The sequence below is a fragment of the Mus caroli genome, chromosome 2 (assembly GCF_900094665.2).
Source record: "Mus caroli chromosome 2, CAROLI_EIJ_v1.1, whole genome shotgun sequence".
NCBI classification, from domain to species: domain Eukaryota; kingdom Metazoa; phylum Chordata; class Mammalia; order Rodentia; family Muridae; genus Mus; species Mus caroli.
In genome coordinates, this window is record NC_034571.1 from 134,984,669 (window position 1) to 135,008,207 (window position 23,539).

The window sequence follows — 23,539 nt, forward strand, 5'->3', positions numbered from 1 at the left end:
CCCTCTCTCCTCCTTTCTCCTTTCTCCTTCTCCTCCTCCTCCTCCCCCTCCTCCTCCTTCTCCTCCTCCTTCTTCTTGGCATACAGATCTTAATAATGTAAGTCTTATATTATATGGCCAGGCTAGGAAGGACTGTATAATCTGGTGAGACCCTGACAAGCCAGGCTTGCCTTGACAGAATTGATGCTAAGCTGAAATAATTGCTGCTGTGTGTAGAATTCACTGTTTTCTTATTTCTTACCTTTGGTGGATAAATTGAAGTCAATGAAGCATTATTAAGAAAAAAAATGAATATTTCTTCAACAAAATAGGGCACAATAGGCCACAAAACTCCAATTTATACCTGTGCAAATCACTACGCTGATTTAAATTTATATTGCTACAGCTAAAGCTTAAAAATATTAAAAACTAGCTTCTGTGTATTTAAGATGTTACAAACACCATAAGATATGCTAGAAATACCAGCAAATGCAATGTATAAAAGAAAAACTTGATTAATGTTCAAACTGGGCATACTGCAGCCAGCCAGCACCTGATTCTCGAAATGGACACTGCTGTGCCAGGAAGTAGTCTTTGCAGCTCCTTCTTCCCCCTTAGGTGGGAAAGCAGTAGCCCTGCTTTCCTAATAGCAAGTGATGACTCTCTTTCCATGGTGTGTGGGAGGTCCTGACACTGACTCTCATGCAAATGGACAACTTCTTCCACTGAGTTGTGATTCAGTCCTGTCTTCACCTTTACAATTTTGTGATAGGAACTCATTATGTTTTAGAGGCTTGTGTTGAACTTCTAATCCTCTGGCTTCTTCCCTCTGACTGGAACTATAGGCTTGCAACACTAGTAGAGTTTTGTTCTATTTACAAACTTAGTGCAAAAGGCACCATACAAGGTTTTTGAGTCTACATCTTTTTGTTGTGCACTGTGCTTAGAAGATCCATTGATAGTTGCATGTAGGGATGGTTTGCAGACCCTGTTGGTGTTCGGTATTTTGTTATGCCAACTTCCTACAACTTGTTCACCTAACTTTTTTTGTCTTTGTTGTTGCTTGTTTTTGTTTTTGTTTGGTTTGGTTTTTCCTGTTGCAGTTCTTGAGCTCTTTGTTAGTTTCTGCTTTGGAGATTTTGTGAACTGTGCTGGTAGGAATATTTCCCCCTAGGTCTACTAATGGACAAATCCATGTACTTTTGTTTGTCCTACTGTTAGAAGATAAGAAATGCTGGGTCACATGGTATGCTATGCGCTCAGCTAAATTTAAATAAAACTACTGGGCAAGCTGTGAAGGAGGTTTTAGTAACTGACTCTCTTACTGAAGCTCAGCTGTGTCAGGTCTCCACTAATACTTGGGCCATATCAGCAATTCTGGTAGGTAAGTAGTCATTTCTCCTGTGCATCATGTGTGCACTTCTCTGTTATCTACTAATGTTGACCATCTTTTTAAGTGGCCATTCAACTAGTTTATCCCTTAAATTTTTTTGAAATTAAAATATAATTATATAATTTCTCCCTCTCCTTTCTCCCCACAACCCTTGCTACACACCACCTCATGGCCACTATTTCTTTAAGTGTTGTCATGTATGTACATACAAATGTGTGGATGCATGTATGCACATGCATGTGCATCTACAACACAGCTCCTGAACCTAAGGCTTATCTAGGACCGTATCTGAAGAGGAATTAGAAAGATTGTAAGAGTCAGAGGAACAGGAACTTTGCTATGAGATTTTATCTTCCAGAAATGTCAAAGATGCTATGCCCATAGTCTCATTAATATGGCTGCCTTAGCAAGGCCTAAGTAAGGCCCAAGCAAGGCACCACCAGAGACCTGCTAATGTGAAGGCTCATGAGACCTCAGCCCTAAACAAGGAACTATAGGCAACTAAGGAATGCTGAGAGTTGAAGAAATAGTTTTGCCCAGGGGAGAGTCCAATACCAAGTGGTGTTATCCAATACAAAGTGGCTAATCCTGAAATTATATACATTTTGCCTTTTTAGAATGAAGACATTGTGTTTTCTTTAGAGATTCTTTCTTCCCTTAATAATGGTGCCACTGATGACTTTATCATTCCCTTCCAAAGTTAACTGTCAAGAGGGTGGATAGTTCCACATACACGGTCTGTAGGCCAGGGCAGAGAATTTTTGGGGTGGAGGCTTGTTTTTTCCCTTTGGCACAAATTCTCTGATTTGTTTCTGTCATTTAACTCTGAAAGTGCCTCAGGGCAGAGTGAAAGGCTAGAGGCAACAAGATGAGAGAGGTTCAAATTGAGACAGGTTGCCTTTTAACTAGCTAACTAGCTGGACTTCCTTCCACCCAAATATTCTCTCTTGGGAAACACTAAGGACATTGTATTGAACTTGACAAGCTTCTATGAAGCGTTAGCAAGGAAAGTTGAATGGAAGGAAGCCACATGAATTATTAGTTGTTCCGAGGTCTGGTAATTCACTGCATAAGCAAACAGTATAGCTGCATGTCTTCAGGCCCTCTGTCTGCTCGACTTGTGACTTCATGGAGCAAACTTTGTTTATTTATAATCTGGCTTTGTTGGCACAGCATGCCTCTCCCCAGAGTCTGTCTTCTGATACCCATCCAACCTCAACTTCATCTTACACATGTGTCCCCCTGACAGCGATGCCGAGAACATGGCCAGCATGTTTTCACACTTGGTTGTTTTGTCATTTTCTTACGAGGTGAAGTGATTTCTGACAGGGAAAGTTATTTATAGTATCCTCACATCGTCAGTCAGAAATGACACACTGAGAGGGATGCAGGCAGCTGGAGTAAGCCAACAGTAATACTCAAGGTTTTTCAGTGGACCACCTTCCTCAAGTGGAGCTCAGCATTTGTGTTGCTAATATCCAGACTCTGAAACAACTATGTGTAACTTCTAGGAAAAACTTACATTCAGAATTTAGAAAGAAAAGAAAAGACTTTCAATGATTTCCAGACATATATACTCATAGAGCAAGGGCCTATTCAGAGAGTCATGAAAGGCTCAGCTCCTGTGACAGAAAGGTAAAGATAGACTTGAGCTTTCTCAATACAATTCTGTGAATAGGTCTGTGGAGTGAGGAAGATGCTGCTCTGAAGCCTCTGGTGATCGAGGATAAGGATGAAAGTGAGTAGCTCTACCATCAGTGTAGTAAGCTGTGTACACGCGACTGCTGGCAGCAACCCACAGTTCCCACAGTCCCCATGGGAATTCTCAACAGATCCTTGATGAAGACATACACCTCAATGAAGCACCAGAACAATGTGTGGGGAACGATCAGGGAGAGAGGCTGATGGGCATCTTGTAAGGAGACTCTAGGCATATATACTCATAGAGCAAAGGCCTATTCAGAGAATCATGAAAGGCTCAGTTCCTGATGGGCCTCTTGTAGGGAGACTCCAGGGCACATACACTCTTCATGCCCTATCAATACACACTGTCTACCTGAAGATAAGAACACCAGTTACCCAGACACATAGCTAAGGAGAATGTCTTAGTTAGCTTCAGCTGTCAACTTGAACCTAGAGTCATGTAAAGAGGGAATCACAACCATGCCTGTGAAGGACTGTCTTAATTATTAATTAATGCTGAAGGGTCTAGTTCACTGTGGGCAAAGCTGCCTCTAGGCAAGCATACCAGGGTTGTATAGGAAAGCCACTGAGCACAAGCCAGAGATCACAGAGGTAAATGGCATTCCTCCCTGACTTCTGCTTCGGTTCCTGTCTTGATTTCCTTCAGTGCTGAACAGTGACTCAGAAGTGTAAGCTGAAATAAATCCCTTCTCCCCTAAGCTGCTTTTGGTCAGAGGGTTTCATTACAGTAACAGCAATGTAAACTAGAAGAGGCAGGAAGGAAAGCACAGGGAAAGTTGATTTTAGAAACTCAAGGTGTTGGTTCTAACCCTAGTGGCAGGGCTAAGGCCCAAACAAACCAATACTGAAAGTCAAAGACACAAGTCAAATACACAGGAAAATGTCCTCACAGTGTGAAAGAACCTCTTCCTTCTAGGAGAGAGGGGCCTGCCATCGCTCTCCCCCTCTAGAGACCATTAACAGAGGGGTCTAGGCCTGGCTATGTATTAGTTCAGCAGAATAGATGAAAATGACAACTTTGTTAAAGAATATTTGATATTCAAATATTTGAATATTTGAGCCCTGAATAAAATTCAGCTGTTTTAACATGACTGATAGAGTCACCTAGTTTATCCCAGTCAGATTATCTTCTGAGTGAAAATATTCTCCATTGCTGAATTATTAATCTAATCTATCTCAACTAATTAACTCCAAAAGAATATATTTTCCTTCCAGCATTGAGGAAAACACACACACACACACACACACACAAAGCATCTTTAACAAAGAAAATCTAACATTAAAATATGAAAACAGCTGAAGAGGGTTGGGATAGCTGGCCCAGGGAGCAAGCTGAGCTGAGTATTGTGGCCTGACTCTTCATAGTTTCACCTACCCCTCTCCTAGCTTCCTACTCCATCCTATCCATGGGTCCATTCTGGATAAACTACTCTCCTGTTAGGCACACAGCAGCTACCTGCAGCTCAGCTGTGCTTATATTCAAGGAAACACGGAGAAATATCAAAGAGGAGTAATGGTGACAATTTGCATATGCCAAATAAAAATCTATAAAAATGCTTTTTAGTGAAAAGGTGAAGGCTCTTACTTAATACGGAAAGGAAAGTAAGAACTGTATGCAGAGGCTGGGAAGCTCTACAGAGTAGCATTTGGAAATGAGAGATAAAGACCAGGTGACAGGTAGGGGCAAGTATGGGGAGTGTGTACACATCTATGTAACATTTACTACAGAATAAAATATACTTTACCATAGGTAGGGTTGCATAGGAAAAACACAGTATACAGAGCATTTGTACTTGGTGGAGGTGGAGGTAAGATATCCACTGGGGGGGGGGGGGTTAGATCATGTCCTCTGTGAGTAATAGGGACTACTGTGGTTGTGTGTAGAACATCTCTGTATGTGTTCATGTGTCTGGGTACATGTGCACATGTGAATGGACATATGGATGTCAGCAAAGGTGTTTTCCTCATACACTCAACCGTAGCTGTTGAGAGAGAATCTCACTAAACCTGGAACTCACTGACTCAGCTAGCCTGAATTGCAGACCAGTCCCATGGATCCTCTGTGCCTGCCTCCTTAGAGATGCTATTACAGACACTTGCTTCTAAGCCTCGATTTCTTAATGTGGCTTAATGCCATCTGAACTCAGGTCCTCATGCTTGCAATAGCACCTTGTGGATGGAACCATCTCCCAAGCCTCATGTTATTTTATAGTCACATTCCTAAACCCGTTTTCTATACTTACTGCTATTTTTACCTGAGTTGACTCTTCTGCCTCAAATAAATAGATAACCCTCCCCCCCCACACACACACACAAATCAGGTGAGGACCCTGGGGTTGACCTGCTGTCAAGCTAGGAATGCATGGAAGTGTTAGGGAGAGCACTGACGATCTTTCTAGTCTCCACTCATGACCCACAAACACTGGACTTTCTTCCTTTTTTCTGGTTTCTCGTGCTAAAAAGAAAACTCCAAACCCACTTCCAGTCTTCTCACTGGACCAACCTTTTCAGTGCCCCGCACCAAGCACTCCGTATTTCACAGGACAGTTCTTAGTGCCTCATCAGTGTAACTTGGTAGATACTCTAGATTTGGTTCTCATGTGTGGGGCATTGGGCTATGCACAGACAGTCTGGTCTCCAGTTGAGCTGAGATGGTGAACCCCAGGACCCGGTGGTGATAATTCACCTACATGGGTTGGAAGGAGTTCTCTCATGTCTCTTGGAATCCTGGATCCAGTTAAAGTTACCGCCCCCTCAGTCCCCACAAGAGAAGCATGGTTAGTAGTCATGTAGGCAGTGTCCCAAGATTCTGACCTTTAGGCTAGAGTCCTCCCCAGTTACCTAGCAACAGAAAAGATAGCAGTATATCATAAGAGGGGTTGCTTGGCCCCACCTTGCTCTCTAACTCCTCTTGCTCTCTTGTTCTTACTCCCCTTACTCTCCTCTCTTCCTCTCTAGCCTTTCTCTCTCTCTCTCTCTCTCTCTCTCTCTCTCTCTCTCTCGCTCTCTCTCTCTCTCCCTTCCCCCCTTCTCTCCTCTTTGCCATAGCCAGTCTCTCTCTCTCCACCGCCTCTCTTTCTCCCTGCCTTTCTATAATAAAGCTCTAAAACCACAGACTATCTCCTGGACTCAAGGCCCGCTGTGCTTACTCTCGCCTGTGTGGAACCCTATCTCCTTAAGCCCTCTCTCCCATAACCCCGGGACTACAGGGTGACACTCTGGGGCCCTGGTTGGGGGCTGCCCCTTGTTCACCATCCCCTCTTTGTCGAGTGGGGTCAGTTGCTTAGATGCCCACCTGGACCTGAGTGGAAAGCGTCCGGCAGCCCTCCTACATCTGCCTGCCCAGAGCACAGGAGCTCTGGCCGGACATGGGCTCTTTCCCTCCCCCTCTGGAAAGACACATCCCTCTGCCCTCTCTCCCATATCCCCTGGACCTCCTGGTTTCGGGGGCTGCCCCTTGTTCACCCCCCCCCCCATCGAGTCGAGTCAGTGGTAGACTGTCTCTTCATCTGTGCTTACTCTCGCCTGCATGGGAACCTCTCTCCCTCAGCCCTCTATCCCATAACCCCGGGGCAACGAGTGTCACCCTAGGGCCCCTTGGTTTTGGGGGCTTCCCCTTGTCCAGGCCCCGTCGAGTGGGGTCCGTGGCTTAGATGCCCACCTGGGACAGAGTAGAAAGCGTCCGGCAGCCCTCCTACTTCTGCCTGCCCAGAGCATAGGGGTAACTCTGGCCGGACGTGGGCTATCCTCCCTTCCCCTTCCTTCCCCAGCCCCCTTTTTTAGTTCCCACACTCATGAGAAATCCTGTCAGGAAAAAAACATCATGTGTATCAGCTCCACTTTCTTCCCTCTGTAACCCCTGACAAGGGAATATCGGTGTCCCGTATTTTAAAAAATTAAAGTCTCTGAAGTTCTATTGTCCTCATGACAACTGAATTTTATGGGGACTTGGCAAATATGGCTGATTTATATAAAATGTTGGAGATATTTGGCATCTGGTACCCAGGGGAGAGTCTCCCTTTTTTTTTTTTTTTTTAAATTTTTATTTATTATATATAAGTACACTGTAGTTGTCTTCAGACACTCCAGAAGAGGGTGCCAGATCTCGTTGTGGATGGTTGTGAGCCACCATGTGGTTGCTGGGATTTGAACTCTGGACCTTCGGAAGAGCAGTCGGGTGCTTTTACCCACTGATCCATCTCACCAGCCCGAGTCTCCCTTTTTTCTAGACGGCTTCATGAAGAACAAGCATGGCATTTCCCCTGTGCAGTACAGAGTCACATGCTGAAAACACAACAGGACTAAGACCAACTTCTAGAATCCATGACAGTGAGCAGAATGGGTCTGGCTAAGAGGACACATGTGCCCTTCATTACCTCCTCATAAAATGCTACAAACAACAAGGAACAAACAGTAAAAAAACTGTCTGTAATGCAGGGGACTGCCACACCTCAAGCCACCTGCAGAGTTTCCACCCCAAGGAGAGAGCAGGGTATAGAGGTCACCCAGAAGCTTGTTCATCATACCTCACTACCCACCTCATGAGATGGCAAACCACCCGTGAATGCAATCACCCACACCCTCAGGTACTACAGCCACACAGCAATGAAAGATTATATATCTGGATACATGTGTATATAAAAGATTATATATCTGGATACAGAATGCCCTCTGAGAGGCAGAAGCAGGCAAGGCTCAGGAACAAGAGTCCATGGAAGCCTAGATCTCGGGTACTAGATGAAGAAAGGGCCAGAGGGCAGGCCTGAAGCTCTATCACTCACAGACAGGGATCTTACTGTCCTGAATATCTTAAAGGGAGGGTGAGAAGAAGGGAGAGGGAGAGGTAAGGAGGAAGGAAGGAGAGAGGGAAGGGGAGGGGGGAGAGAACATTTTAAAAGAAATTCTAAGCTACTTTGGTAGACCTTCACCTACTGCTTTCCTTCTCCCTAGAACATCTGTATAACGGCATTTTGCCAAAAAAAAAAAAAAGAGGTCATGGCTTTGGGTGGTGTTAAAGAAAACAAATGTCAGATGATAAACACATAGGACCGAATGAATGGCCAAATGACTGGGAGAACTCAGACAAGTGAGTATTTAGTCACATATGTGCCATACAGATCATGTCTTAGGAAAAAAAGCCCAAAGAAACATATGGCCTGCAGACTGAGAAACAGAGGATGGAAAAACAAGTCTGCCCTGGAGAAGTGGCTTGCTTTAGGTCTGAGGCAGAGAAGACACAGATGACCTTGAAGAACTCAAAACCCCAGCAGGGTCACTTTGAGGAACACTGTTGGAGGCAGCTGAAGTACAAAACAAGGAAAATAACAGCACTGGTCTAGAACCAAAAAAAAAAAAAAAAGTAATGATTAATTGATTAAACAAACCAAAAGGGAAGAATAGATAAGTAAGCTCCCAGGCACAGGTTGACATGATCTGTGAAGATGCTGGATCCTTAGGGAAGTGCAGCCTTTTACAGTAGAGAAACCTTGGACAGGTGATCAGGTCACTGCCAGTGGTGATGGGTCAGAGTGATAGGAAGTGATGCTTGAGACATCACTCCTGACCTCTGCCTCTCCTCAATCTACAGCCTTCAGCTAATCAGGAGAAAATGACAGAAATCTCAGCTGAGAACATTCTGTAAAATTCCTGACCAGTGTTGTAGGCATTAAATACAAAGGCAAGTACAAGGGCAATAAGGAGTAAATGCAGTAAGTATAGCATTGTAGATGGATCCTAGGAGGGAAACGTGGGTGCAGGCTGTGGTCAGCAACAGTACACCCATGTTGGCTAGTGGTGCAGACTGTGCTATCCTAATGCTAACCTTCCACAGTTAGGCTTATGGTTTCTGATCCTATATGTAAGAAACTTGAAAAGGTATTGCTTCTATACCCACCCAGGAAAAGTGCTAACCTAGAAATCAACAAGCCAACTTAGATCCATCAGAGAAGTAAAGTCACATGTCATGTCACTGACCCCAAACTGGACACATGGATGCTGGAGCCTTCAACTCTATGACAGGAGTGGCTGCAAGCTCAGCACAGCCTTGTATAATTGTTAGGAGGTCTGAGTGGGGCTAGTCCTAGGGGTCAAGTCTCAAGGAATTTAAGTTCTAGGATCTCAACTAGCTTTTCACTGTCAAGGAGGGAGGGAACCCCCCCCCCCAGCATATGGCATGGAGGGACAAAGCCATTGAGAGGCACCTGCAAACATGCAAGAAAGAAGGTGAAAGACATCAAGGTATAACTACACAAGAATATCCAATGACCATAAAAGCCAAGAAATAGCCTAAGAAGATCTCAGAAGTAGGGGACCAGGATAAAGACCATTTAGCTCTATTAAAACACATACATAGGTTTTACCAAAAGTTCATTGCAAAAGAATGTGAATATTATATGAGCTGATACTCTAGAAATGATAATGTGAGAAGCTGGGAGGTGGGCGTTAACGAATCCTATTTATTTTAGGACAGTCAACTGATAATTTGCAGACACAAACATGATACTTGAAAACTTTAGCACTAATTTTTTAATAATCATTTTTCTTGAAGTCACACTAGTTTTAGAGGACTTATATCTCATGGCAGAGACACTTTAAAGTTCAACAATTTCTTCAGTTTTGCTTTCACTTGTGTTAAATGCAAGCAAAATTCAAATTCAATTGAATACTTGTATTTAAAACAGTAGATCTAGAATAAACATAATGTTTAAAAGCATCATGTTTCCTTCTTTTGGTCCATTCTCTTTAATTCCTTTTTATATCTATCCATATATTTGCCTATACATTTCCAAAATTAAAATAGTACTCATTAGGCAGGAACATTCATTGTAGTTAGAGAATGACCTGTTGTTTTCTTCTATTTCTTATACCATGCACAATTTTTATAAATGAGCATGCATCACTTTTATAGAAACAATAAAAATGATTACTCTTTTTATAAGTTTAAAGGAATGGTTAAATGAACACTATATGTCTTTTTTTTTTCTTTTAATAACCTGTGATTTGGCACGATTGGGTTGCAAATCCTAGCTCAGCAAATCACAGGTTATACAATTGAGAGCAACTTGCAGAACATTCTAGTTCCTGGTTTCATCCTCTGTTCCAGTGAAGGAACTGAGCAGAGATATTTATGTTTCCACTCTGCTGAAATCCTGGAACTCTAGTGCTGGTGATTAAAATCTCTCCACATTGAGCTACAAGGGACACTTCAGACACATGGAGGGGTTTACCTATTATCTTGGCTACACTGTATTGCTGTCAAGGAGTGCATCTTACTTCCCTTAAAACTTTCATACCATTCTCACTTCAAGTGAGGCTCAGATGTGAGGGAGAATGAAGCCCAATATAATAATGAAACGTGTTAGTTTTCGAGAGGTTATAAAACAGAAGAAGGACAGTCACAAATGGTGACTCAGTATTCATGAGAAAACTCTCAAAATGGCATCCTTTCCAGCTACAGCCGCTGGCCTCCCAGCAGGAGTGGGAAATGGTGAAGAGGCATTTGAGCTCTTCTGGGAAAATTGGATATTAAAGTTAAAAATGATGACTGAGGTCAAATAAATTGGGTGTTTGTGGGAGATATGATAGGCTAGAGAGTGCTGGAAGAAATTTTAACAACAGCTCTATGGCCTACTTTGCATAATTATGAAATTTGATTATGCAGAGCAAAACACTGGAAACAGATGAAGATTAAAATAGCACTTTTTCTTTTTTGGTCTGAGAGAAATAATAACAACAAACTTGCTTTGCAATTCAGTAAATAAAACATTCTAGAGACAAAAGGAAGAAAATTAGGAAAATGAAATTAATATATTGAGGCCTACTGACTTCTCATGGAATTTGTCTTTCTCTTAGTACATGAAGAATCTCCAAATGAAGTAAGCAGCTTTGTTCTATTAGTCAACTAACACAACTGCATGTGTCGGGTACAAAACAGTGCTATTTGAAGAATATTCATGGGAGTAAAATGATTAACAGTCACACAGAACTAGCATAGACACTTTATGTGGTATGTAACTCCAGTTTGGAAGGCTACAAACATCAAGTAGCTATATCTACATTCATATGTATGCATATCAGATATAAAACCAGAATTCTGTTAAACCATGGCATTTCTTACTGATCAGAGGGAAAATTTCATTTGTATGATGGTTTTAACTTTTCTCTTTCTGATTCCCAGTGAATACACCTAGTCTACTTTTCTTCAAAGTCATCAAACTCCAACTCAGGACTCAAAGTTTGTTACAGTTGGCCAGATTGCTGCCATCAGAAAGGCAAGCTAAATGTAATAGAAAAGTCTGCTTCTATTAAAAGCTTTCCCCTCCTGGCCAAGTCCACTTTTGAGTTTGGAGTCCAGAACATCTTGGAGGTAACAGAGAGAGTGGGGTTTGATGAGTGGCATCATTATTACTTAAGATAGAAATAATGGCAGCCTAAGATGTAGGAAATAAGTAATGAAAAGCTTAGCTTATGTTTTGTGATTTTTTTTTTAACAATAAAGAAGATAAAGCTGAATCACCAAAGAAAAACTGAAAACTAAAAAAGTTGTGGAGTTCTTACTAGTACAAGGAAATCAAGTGACTTCTATGAACATGTGTATGTCCATTCTTCATTTCCTAGTCAGCGACACTAAGCTACCCACCTAGCATTCAAGTTTTAAAGACTGCACGGAAAAATGGAATGTGGCCCTTTCCTTGGTGAAGTCAACTCCAGTTTGCCATTTACAAAGAAACCTACCTGCATATAACTGGCAGCTTTTGAAACAGCCACACCCTGCAGGCTTATGGCTATAAATTTCAGCCGCCCCAGCTTTTGAGAAATGCAAATAAAGAAAACTCATCGAAAGGTTGCCATAACTCTCACAGCTGACTAGAAGGAAGCATTTTTGACTACTCAAAATTAATAGCAGCTCCCAAGGCCTTATAGGAACAGCTGTCACTGAGAAATACACTCACAAACAAATAAGCAATTCTCTCCCAGGTTTGATTTGTTAGAGGCATGAAGCAGCGGCCTTTTGGGAGTACGGGGCCACCTGCAGACCTCTGATGGGGTGGACTGTACCCACTGCACACAAGATTTATGAACCTAGGCCCTCTCAGACTCTGGCACATGCTGACCCTCATGACCCACCTACTGCAGGAGAGCAAGGCAAGACCTGTGGGTGGCTCAGTTAACATCCCAAGGAGTACAAGTCACTAACACAAACTGTTTTCATCTCTCCAAAATGCTGCCACACCGAGGCAGTGGGCTTAGAAATGTAGACAGGGTTGCATGGCTTCTGGCTATATTTGGTATAGAGATTAATTTTCCCACATATACAGTCTCACTCTTCCCTATGCTGGTGTCAATTTCATTCAGGCGTGAACCAGTGAAGACAGACCTGATAACATTCATGTATGTTACAGTAATTTTTGAAAGTAAGAAATACAGTCAGATCTGTGAATATTAAATACTGTGTTTTCAAGAATAAATAAGAAGTTAGATTCAGTTCAATGCTTGCATTTCCCACCTCTTGCTATGATGTTAATTGTCTCTTTCTAGGTCTGAAATAGGCCAGAACTTGTCACTGTACTGACATTCAAAGAAAAGGGCACAATTCCTGGCTATCTAAGTTAGTAGTCCATGGGGACTTGCTATGAACAAATGTTTAAAAATTTTTGTGATATTTTGTCTCATTTACAGAATTCTGCAACTATTCTCTTGTTTAGTAAATGCAGAAACCGAGAGGGAGACACAGGATGAACATGAGACCAACAATCAGCACACATAAACCATGTTCATTTAAAGTTCTTTGTATGACTTTTAACTGATTTCTGTCTGAGTATTGACTTCTTATTTCTAAAGTAAACACATGGGTTGCTCAGTCATGAAGAGCCCTTAGAATGTAGATTTCATACTCTGAAAATAGTTTCTAGTTGTAATCTATCTTTCATTGCTACAGAAGACAGAACAACACAAGCCCACATCTCTAGGGACTCAGGAGTTCTTTACTGTTCATGCTGTGGCCTATCTTTGTTGTTAATGCTGAGACTATTCAAGGCGCTCTCTCACTGGTTACTGGCTCTCACTATTTAGCATTAGAGACCTATGAAACTGAACATTCAACTACTGCTGCCAAGATGGGCATGAAGGGAAAAGCAGGCGGTATCTTAATTAGGAGCTAAAGAGCCCATCCAGAGGAGGCTGCTGTGTTACTACATAAACATAAACATATGGATCCTGCATAAAATTTACAAAGTCAGGATTTGCTAGTCTAGGGTCTCTTTCCATATATTTTTAGAAAACCATCCCAAGGCAATCTAGTTTCTCTGAATTCAGGTCTTTCTTTCTCTACTTATCTTGAAAGCAGTGACTCTAACACCAACTATTCACCAAGCCAAGAGAATGGTGTGGTGTAAACCACTCAGTTGGCTACCTGGGACTTGGATGATAACAGGGCAGGTCAGAAAGCTTCTATTTTTGACTACATAGCTATTTGCTACTCAAAGATTCAAGGACGCTGAGAGCTTTGTAAAACTGAATTCGTTGAAAGCTTACTGGGTATTCCCGTGGCTACGGTTGGTAGCATTATAATTTTGGAAGTGAGTACATCTGCAATTTTTTGTACTATCCGTGGGATGCTGGATATAAACCATTTAGAATACACTGCAGTGATGGACGGTAAATATCTCTCCAACACAAATATGAGGCCAATAGCTAGTTTCTTTTCTCATCTTTATTTGGTGCTACTTTGGGGAAATTACTTGGAAAATGAAGGTGAGAAATGGTTCTATAAGCACAAACTGAAGGTTCACATATGAATTAAATAACCTCATTTCTGTACTGGCTAGTTTTCTGTCAACTTGACACAGTGGGAGTTATCACAGAGAAAGGAGCTTCAGTTGAGGAAATGCCTCCATGAGATACAACTGTAAGGCATTTTCTCAATTAGTGATCAAGGGGGAAAGGCCCCTTGTGGGTGGGACCATCTCTGGGCTGGTAGTCTTGGTTCTATAAGAGAGCAGGCTGAGAAAGCCAGGGGAAGCAAGCCAGTAAAGAACATCCCTCCATGGCCTCTGCATCAGCTCCTGCTCCCTGACCTGCTTGAGTTCCAGTCCTGATTTCTTTCAGTGATGAACAGCAATGTGGGAATGTAAGCTGAATAAACCCTTTCCTCCCCAACTGCTTCTTGGTCATGATGTTTGTGCAGGAATAGAAACCCTAAGACAATCTCTGTTTTCTTCCCTCCACTGATACCCACTGGGCACCAAATGAAGAGCAGAAGGCACAAAACCCAATTTTTCTAACACAGTGACCTTTTTTTTTTTTTTGAATTATTTTTACATTTAAAATGTTATCCCCTTTCTCGGTTTTCACCCTTCCTAGGAACCCCTGTCCCCCCCCCCCCTTGCTTCTATGAGGGTGCTCCTCCACCTACCCACCCACTCCCTCCTCCTTGCCCTCAATTCCCCTACACTGGGGCATCTATCAAGCCTTCATAGGACCAAGGGACTCTCCTCCCATTGATGCCTGACAAGGCTATCTTTTGCTACATATGCAGCTGGAGCCATGTATACTTCTTGGTTGGTGGTGGTTTAGTTCCTGGGAGCTCTGGAGGGGGTCTGGTTGGTTGATATTGTTGTTCTCTCTATGGAGTTGCATCTAGGATCTTCAAGATTTTATAGTCTCTGGTGTGAAGTCTGGTGTAATTCTGATAGGTCTGCCTTTGTTACTTGACCTTTTTTCCTTACTGCTTTTCTTTGTTTTGCACATTTGGTGTTTTGATTATTATGTGACAGGAGGAATTTCTTTCCCGGTCCACTCTATTTGGAGTTCTGTAGGCTTTTTGTGTGTTCATGGGCATCTCTTTCTTTAGGTTAGGTAAGATTTCTTCTCTAATTTTGTTGAAGATATTTACTGGCCCTTCAAGTTGGGAATCTTAGCTCTCTTCTATACCTATTATCCTTAGGTTTGGTCTTCTCATTGTGTCCTGGATTTCCTGGATATTTTGGGTTAGATTTTTGCATTTTGCATTTTCTTTGACGGTTGTGTCTTCTGCCTTCTGAGATTCTCTCTTCTATCTCTTGTATTCTGTTGGTGATCTTTCCTAGATTTTCTAACTCCAGGGTTGTCTCCCTTCGTGATTTCTTTATTGTTTCTATTTCCATTTTTAGATCTTGGATGGTTTTGTTCATTTCATTTGCCTGATTGTGTTTTCCTGTAATTCTTTAAGGGGTCTTTGTGTTTCCTCTTTAAGCGCTTCTAGCTGTTTACCTATGTTCTCCTGTATTTCTTTAAGGGAACTTTTATGTCCTTCTTAATGTCCTCTATCATCATCATGAGAAGTGATTTTAGACCCAAATCTTGCTTTTCCAGTGTGATGGTGTATCCAGGGACTATGGTGGGAGAACTAGGTTCTGATAATGCCAAGGAACCTTAGTTTTTCTTGCTTATATTTTTACACTTGCCTCCTGCCATCTGGTTATCTCTAGTGCTACCTGCCCTCCATATATCTGACTGGAGCCTGTCGTTCCTGTGATCCTGGTCGTGTCAGAACTCCTCAGAGTTTAGCTGTCTTTGAGATTCTGTGATTCTTGGATCCTGGAATCCTGAGATCCTGGATGTGTCAGAGCGCCTGGGAGTTAAGGTGCTTCTGGGACCCTGAGATCCTGGTGTGACCAAGCTCCTGGGATCCTGGGATCCTGTAATCCTATACATTTTAGAGTGCCTGGGAGTGAAGCTTCTTATGGGTGTTGTATGACTGGCTGTGGAGTTCACGCGCAAGGTAGGCTCAGGGCATCTGCTCAGACTGGAAAGAACCTGTGCCATTGGTCGGGAGGTTGCTGGGTTCCTAGATCCTGCTGGTCCCAGTTATTCTTGGTGTTGGGGCAGATGTTGTGTCCTCCTTACCTCTGATCCTATGATCCTGGGAGTGGAGCTTCGTCTGGGTGTTGTGGGACTGGCTGCGGAGTTTGCGCCCAAGGTCTTGACCTACTAGTTTTACTTGAAGATTCTAAAATTATTTTTCTCTCACTCAGCAAAGGATTGGATTTGACTGCAGAGAACTTCTGTAACTTACTGATCTTTAAGTGATGAATTAGTTATGGTATAGATAGGCAGCCAAGCCTATTATATGTAACTTATTTTTTACCAGGCATAGTCATCAGGAGTTCACTTAGTACTTGCTTTGATTGTGTGTGTGTGCATAATTTTATTTATTTACTTTTTGCATATGAGTATTTTGTCTATATGTATGTGTATCATGTATATGCCTAGTGTCCAATGAGGCCAAAAGAGGGCACCTGATCTCCTGAGATCTAGTGAGACTGTAGTTACAGAGGGTTGTCCATGTGAGTCCTAGATTTGAACCCAGGTCCTCTGGAAGAGTGGCTATTGCTCTTAACTGCTGAGTCAGGTCCTTGACTATATATTTTAAGACACAGCATGCCTAATTTTCATTGCTCATTCTTTGGCCTCTAAGCAGCATAAGACAAACTGGCTTAAGAATTATTTCTAACCAAGTTATGTTCTAACCAATTATTTCTAACCAAGTATGTTCTAACCAAGAACATTACAAAATGATCCTCAATCAATTCCAATGCTTAATTGCTTTCATTGGAAGATTCCACTGGGTCAGGTCACACATTTTAATCTCTGCTGTAAGAAACCACCTTAGTCAGGGCAATGCTTACCCACCAGAAATCTACTTCTGGAGATGGAGAAATTCAAGACCAAAGTGAAGCAGACCTGGTGAGGGCCTGTTCATCACAAATGCCTCCTTTGTTGTCCTCCTCTGGTAGCAGAGAGGAGCTAAGCATCCTGGACTCGCTTTATTAGGGTATCAATCACCTTCAACTGGATTTCAACTTTATGGCTTAGTCACCCCCCGCCCCCATAGGTCCCAGTATAATATCACTAAATATGGAATAAATTTTACACATAAATGTTGGAGGGCACAAATAGTCTGAGGCAATTTCTAGAAGGCTGGGCAAGCAGAAGGGAAAGAAGACCAAAAACAAAGTCCTTTAGAAGGCTGGGCAGTAGCCATGACCTTTGAACCTACATAAGCACCAGTTCTCTCCATGGCCCTAGGGATTATAGATTTATGGCCTATAAAAAGTTGTTCATGAAACAGATTCTGAGCCTAGGACAGTTGCCCACAAAGCCAGAAGGAGGCTATGTCAGGCCTCTGCTATTCATTACAATATGTGAAAACTGATGTGCCTTTAAATTTTTGTCATTTCCTTTCTAGATTCTTTGTGAATATGGTTTTTGGACTTAAGACTGCATCAGGACCCAAAAGTGTACATCCTGGCCTCTGGACATAAACAGTATTTCCACCTTCTTCTTAGAGGAGCAGGTGAACATGGAAAGGAACATAATTGCTGAGGGCACAATTTGGCTGATAATTAAAAGCACAGTCATTTAGTAAAGTAAAAGTACATGACTTTCATATATACACAAACAGAGGATTGTGGAAATGGTCTGTGTGATGAGATATGAAAAACATGCAACCTGGGGGATGCTGCAGTTTATGGGGAGGTTACTGGGATCTACTGCAGACTAGCTGCGGCATCATGATTTTACAGGCGTGGAATCTAAAAACATGGTATTTAATTTGATTAAGATTCTGTACAAGGTCAATAGAAGAAACAAACAAAGCCAGGAGGTACTGTTAGACTGCATGATACAGGTCAGTACATCATGGGGGCAAACTAAGGAGTCAGCCTGTGTGCAATTTGGAAGAAAGTGCTAATATTAAAAAATGCATAAATAAAAGCAAAATAACAATTGTACAATCTCTAAATAACGCAGCATCTTCAGTGGGACGAAAGCCCACTTGTTCTCTGAAGGGAGCAGGATCCACCTGGGGTCCATTCTATGCTAATATGCTGCTCGAGGGTAATAAAGAGGAGAAAGGAGCCAGGCCTTCTGGCTCTTTTAACTCCAGAACTTGGAAGGCGGAAGCAGGTGAGTCTCTTGAGTTTGAGGCAGAGTTGACACAGAGAAACCCTGCCTCAAAAAAGCTAAATAAATAAATAAGTGAAAAAAATGAATGAACGTAGTTTCATTTTTTCCTTCAGAAAATTTGTATTGTCATTGTCTTATAAGAAAAATCTTAAAGCTTTGTTTTCTATCTTTTCACTCCAAACCCTCCATTTCTTATTGTTTTATAGAACCAAGTGGCTTAATTTGGTAAGTTGGTTTGCTTATAAAAACCCTTGGTTCCTTCTGCTTTGTTGGTGACATGTCAGACCTCTAGTGATCCAATAACCCCTTATTGTTGTCATTGGCTTACTATGCACATGTCTATCTCCTTAAAGAAAGATTACAATAAATAACTGGTCACAGTAACGGGGCTCTGTGGGGAGATGTGATGGATAATGGTTAAGGAGTTTGAAGATACTTTCCCAAGGGTCATGGTCATTGGGATTCTCACCTTGCCTGACTTCAGAATCATCTTCCTTGGTTTATATTTCCATAAGTCAACTATTTAAGGACAACTGAACGATAATACAATTTCTTCACAGAAAAAGTTTTACAAGTGGATCAGAAGTCATAGATATGCCCATGAGTATCCAGAGAAGGACACCCCCCCCCCAAAAAAAAGGTCTGGGAATTTGTCTAATGAATTCTGGAAATCTGAAAAGCTGCTAAGTCAACTTAATGGGCAATATTGCCCAAGCAAAAACTGACATTTATCCCAGTAAGATACTTCTGGACTAGAGGAGTGACAGTTACCCAGTAGGAAGACACAGCTTTCTCCTCCATACTAGGTGAGTCCACATACATGTATTTTGTAGTGGCTATGGAAGTTCTGCCTGTGGAGTTTTGCCTATGGAAACAATGATTCCACTCTAGCATGGGATCCAGGCCAGAGATACTCATTATCTACCCATCTTTCAAGTGTGGGGGCCTTCACCTGTAAAATGTGGGGCTAAAGGACCAGCTACCAGACAGCCTTCTGCACCAATTGCTACAGAGTTCTGGAGTTTCTACCCTGATGGACAATGAGAGGTGCGAAGGCTGGGGCTTGATGCTGTAGTAGTCTATGGGAGCCTGTTGAGCTTAAAGTTATAGATAGATACTGCAAATAGATACCTGAGAGGCTTAAGACAACCTTCAGAGAAGACTGGTCATATTTACCATGTATAGTGATGCATACCTTTAATCCCAGTACTTGGGAGGCAGAGTCAAGTAGATGACCATGAGTTTGAGGCCAGTCTTGTCTAAATAGTAAATTTTTTATTCAAAAATTTCATTCAAATCAGGGCTGGAAGACCCTCAATCCTTACCTCTACCAAAACCAGACAAACTTGGGTATACCTTCCTCAATCTTTAAAGCATGGACTTAGGATCTATTATTTGAAACCAAAAAGAAGCACTGAAACAACCTCATCAAAATCTCCATAAAAGGAACTGTCACATCCAACTATTTTGGAGTCTGTCCCCAAGAGAACATACTCCAGAAGGGAATGTGAAAGAACAGGATGTAATTTTAGACAAAGTTCCAAAAGATTACAGGCTATAACTAAAACTGAAGTTTTAAGGTGTCAAAAGATTATCTTAGCGAGGGTATTACAGATTCCATATATTTTGAATTCCACTGTACTTTTCAACTTTCTTCCAACTCAATCAAAATGTTAGAGCATTGTAAAGAGTAAAATTAGTGCATGTATATCATTCTGAAACCTTATCATTGAACATCGGTGAAGACAAGAATAGTTTTCTAACTCTACAGAAAAATGAGCCCAATGTGGTGATGAAGTGGGGTAAAGAAAATATATCCTCACATATCTATGAAACTCGTGTCCATCAAAGACAATTCCACGGTCCTGGAACAGCAATCCCATGGCTTACCAGAAGAAGCCATGTTAAAGTCAAGTGCCTGGGATAGGGTTTTCTGGTGTTTTCAGTTTGAAAGTAGGAGATTAAGATTAATATTATAGACAGATATGAAAACAATAGACACAGACAAAAGACAGAAATAATACCTGACAAGTGTCCAGCAAACAGTACTAATCTTGAGATGCAGCAGACACTTAAGGAATAAAATGATGTGAAGCCAAGCTGCACAAAAGAAACCCAAATTTACTAGAGCATACAGAGCAGATAGTCAACTCTAGCCGGAAGCTCTGCCCTGAAATGTTAAGTGTAAACAGTTGCTTTACTTGGATGGGATAAGATTAATATAGAATTAGAATAAAGCACTATAAGAATTTCAAATGTAATGTGATTCTTTTAAATTCTAGATTTTAATAGTGTTCATTTAGAAACAGGAGATGAAGATGGATATAGTGGTACATGGCCATCATCAGAGCACTGGGGAGGTGGATGCAGGATGCTCCAGGTCAACCGAGGCTACACAGTGAGACCTCATCATACAAGTTGCTGTCATTCACATTGCTCCTCCACAATGCTCCCCCTGCCCCATCCCCAGCTGGTAACAGCACTGAGTGCTCAGTCAGAGGGAGAGTGACAGGAGGTGAAAGCACCACACCAGGCCCACAGTAGGTGTGCAAGGCCTACAGTAGGTGAGCATTTACATAATGTCTAGTTGTGGCAGCTGAAAACCACACTGGTGCCACAAAGGCCTCCCCTGCCACATGCCATGTTTGCTAGTCTCAGACCACTGCTCCTGTGATCTGTTCTCTTTGAAATGCGTTCACACATGTGTCTCAGCGTCTCCTTCATAACTAATGTATTTTGTCCTCAGGATAAAGTAATTATAAGCCACAAAATTGAACTCAACACAGAAAAGCAATTTTTGTTCTTGGTTCCCATCTCAGTCCTGAGGCTGTGTTTAGGAAAGGGCCCCTGTGAACACAAGTCAGGAATATAATGGACTGAATACTGAACCTTTGCTAGGAATTAAAACAAAAGTAAAAGAAATGGCCTTACAATTGCTGATCTAAACACCGGCGTTTATTTTTGGAGAAGTTCATATATCTTCCTGTAAAAACTGCCAACTTATCCTTCGTCTTCCTTGACATCTCCAACTGGGTGTTTAAGAACATCTTCAAATTTAATCTATAAAATATAATTCTGGATTTGAGCTTCCTGCCATCCTAGCAATCCAGTCTCCAAATGAGTATTCAAATGACCTTTAGAAAGTGACACCAGGGCACTGTTACCTTGTTTTATCACCAATGCTTCCCACAAACTAAGAATCCAGCTTAGTACCCTAAGTGATCATGATGTCGATCTCCGTCCTCACCTTGACCTCATGGGCCATTCATCTGAACCCACCCCATGGCCTTTGTATCTGCTGCTTTCCATAACTTAAGATGTGCTCAATTCTAGAAGTTTTTGCATGGCTTCACAATATTCAGGCCTCAGACTCTCTTTGAGTCTTACCGGGTCTGCCTAGTTAAAAGCTATCCAACTGCCTAGTTAGGCCCCTACAGGTGTCCTGCTTATTCTCTCTGTGGAACTTCACCTTAGTGAAAGTGCCTAAGGGATCTGTTTATTGTTAGTCCTTTCTAATTCAAGAGAAAGCAGAATGTCACTACTGAGTTGCTAGGTACAGATCTGTGACTCAAGAGGCTAATGGACAAGTAAGGCCAGTTTGGTTTTCTTCATTTGATGATAATATATGTCAACTTGTTTATATACATATCACCCTCCACAAAAAGATTTCTACATATAAAAGTCCCTGTTCAAATCCTTTTCCTGGTACTAGGAAGCCCTGATTTGCAAGTTTCTATCATGCCAAGCCCAGGTAAACTTTCTTTTATCATACTTTTGCAGATGGCTTCTGTTGTGATGTTTTCTTTAAAATAAAATAGCGCCAACAGAGATGTGCTCAGGTCCCTTTTTAAACTCTTCTGCGTTGGTCTCTACTCACTTGAGCATGAATTCCATCTGGCCAAACATCCCAGACCCGGATGGCCTTTCATCAACATGCCAACACCTTCTGTCCCCACCACTATGCACTGGTATTTTCATATGAGGCAGCAGACTTAATTAAAATGACACCCAAAACACAGCCTTCCTCGAGACAAATCAGTTGTTTTCTTTCCTTGTTCACAGTTAGTCTCTCTCCATAAGAATTTAAGATATGAAAGAGAAAAGACATTTGTTCCTGTACATTATAGTTCTACTGGAAGCTAGAGGAATGTGAATACACAGAATGAATTCAACTCATTAAAGAATTGGAATAAAAAAAATCACGAAATAAATGGTATGTATATGTACAAACACACGTGTGCATGCAGTTTACATCTCTTGTTTCAAATACAGTGCATATTCGATGTACTATTCGGGGACTTTAGAGACAGTATGACAATAAGCAAAATCTATGTATTATTAAAGAACTGACATAGTAATTCATAACCAGGAAGCTAATAAGCTACAAGGTTCACTTTAAAAATCAAGCTGTTCTGTGTATTTAGTATTTGTACAACAATGTCCCTTTTTATTGTCAATATTAATTTGGGACAGGAAGGTAAACTTTAGAAGCAAACTTCATGACTAAACTTGATATGGTTACTTCTGGAATGAAACCTTTTGAAAATAATGAACTATATAAGGCATACTAGAAGTTTCTCCAATCTTTTAAAGATGACTAATATAGCAGCAGAATAACAGAACTTTGAAGATGGCTTAATTTTATCTGGGTTACCTTGACTCTTCAAATCAAGCAAGCATTCTATTTAAAAGAAAAAAATTCCAAGCCGGTCAATGGTGCCTCAGGCGCACGCCTTTAATCCCAGCACTTGGGAGGCAGAGGCAGGCAGATTTCTGAGTTCGAGGCCAGCCTGGTCTACAAAGTGAGTTTCAGGACAGCCAGGGCTACGCAGAGAAACCCTGTCTCAAAAAAACCAAAACAAAAAATAAACCCAAAACAACAACAAAAAAAAATTCCCTCTCATTTCCTACCATTAAGAGAAGGTAAAGCCATGGCAGTGTTAAAGAACATTGGTTCACTCATGTGCGCCAGACTGGAGTAAACTTTACTTCTAAAAAGTGATTCATCACACACTAGCATTTTATAGACAGTGGGGGGAAACAGTTAGTTTCCATTCCACAGAATGGAAAGTGACTGTTGGCTACAGTCAGTTCAACCCTGAATTCCTACAGGGCTGAAGCTCCACACAGCTTTTTCTGGCTGAAGCAAAATTATTGTCAACATCTGAAAATACAATTCAGACTAGCAACATTTTTCTTTACCTAAATGTATTTTAAAATCCAGTATGTTTCCAAAAGACAGAGATTATTAATGTAGCAATACACTCTGGGTATCCAATCTATGCAATATATTCTTGCTTCTAGATTATTTCATGTCACTAACCTTCTCTCCATTGGATGGTAAAATAAATCTCATGACTTAATTTCTCATTAAGTTGAGGCCTAAGCAGGAATGGACTTTTCCTACCAGAAAAAGCAGTAAATCTGCCCTAACAAATGTGACACTCTTATATTTTAGTAGATCTTTTGTACTCTTCTCTCCTCTCCTCTCCTCTCCTCTCCTCTCCTCTCCTCTCC

The 23,539-nt window shown here is 41.5% G+C and overlaps 1 protein-coding gene across 2 annotated transcripts in view; it reads right to left on the reverse strand.

Annotated features, from left to right (window-relative positions):
* Positions 1–23,539, reverse strand: part of Kif16b (kinesin family member 16B) — a 272,919-nt gene that overhangs the window by 28,066 nt on the left and 221,314 nt on the right. The gene's annotated exons all lie outside the window — the stretch shown is intronic.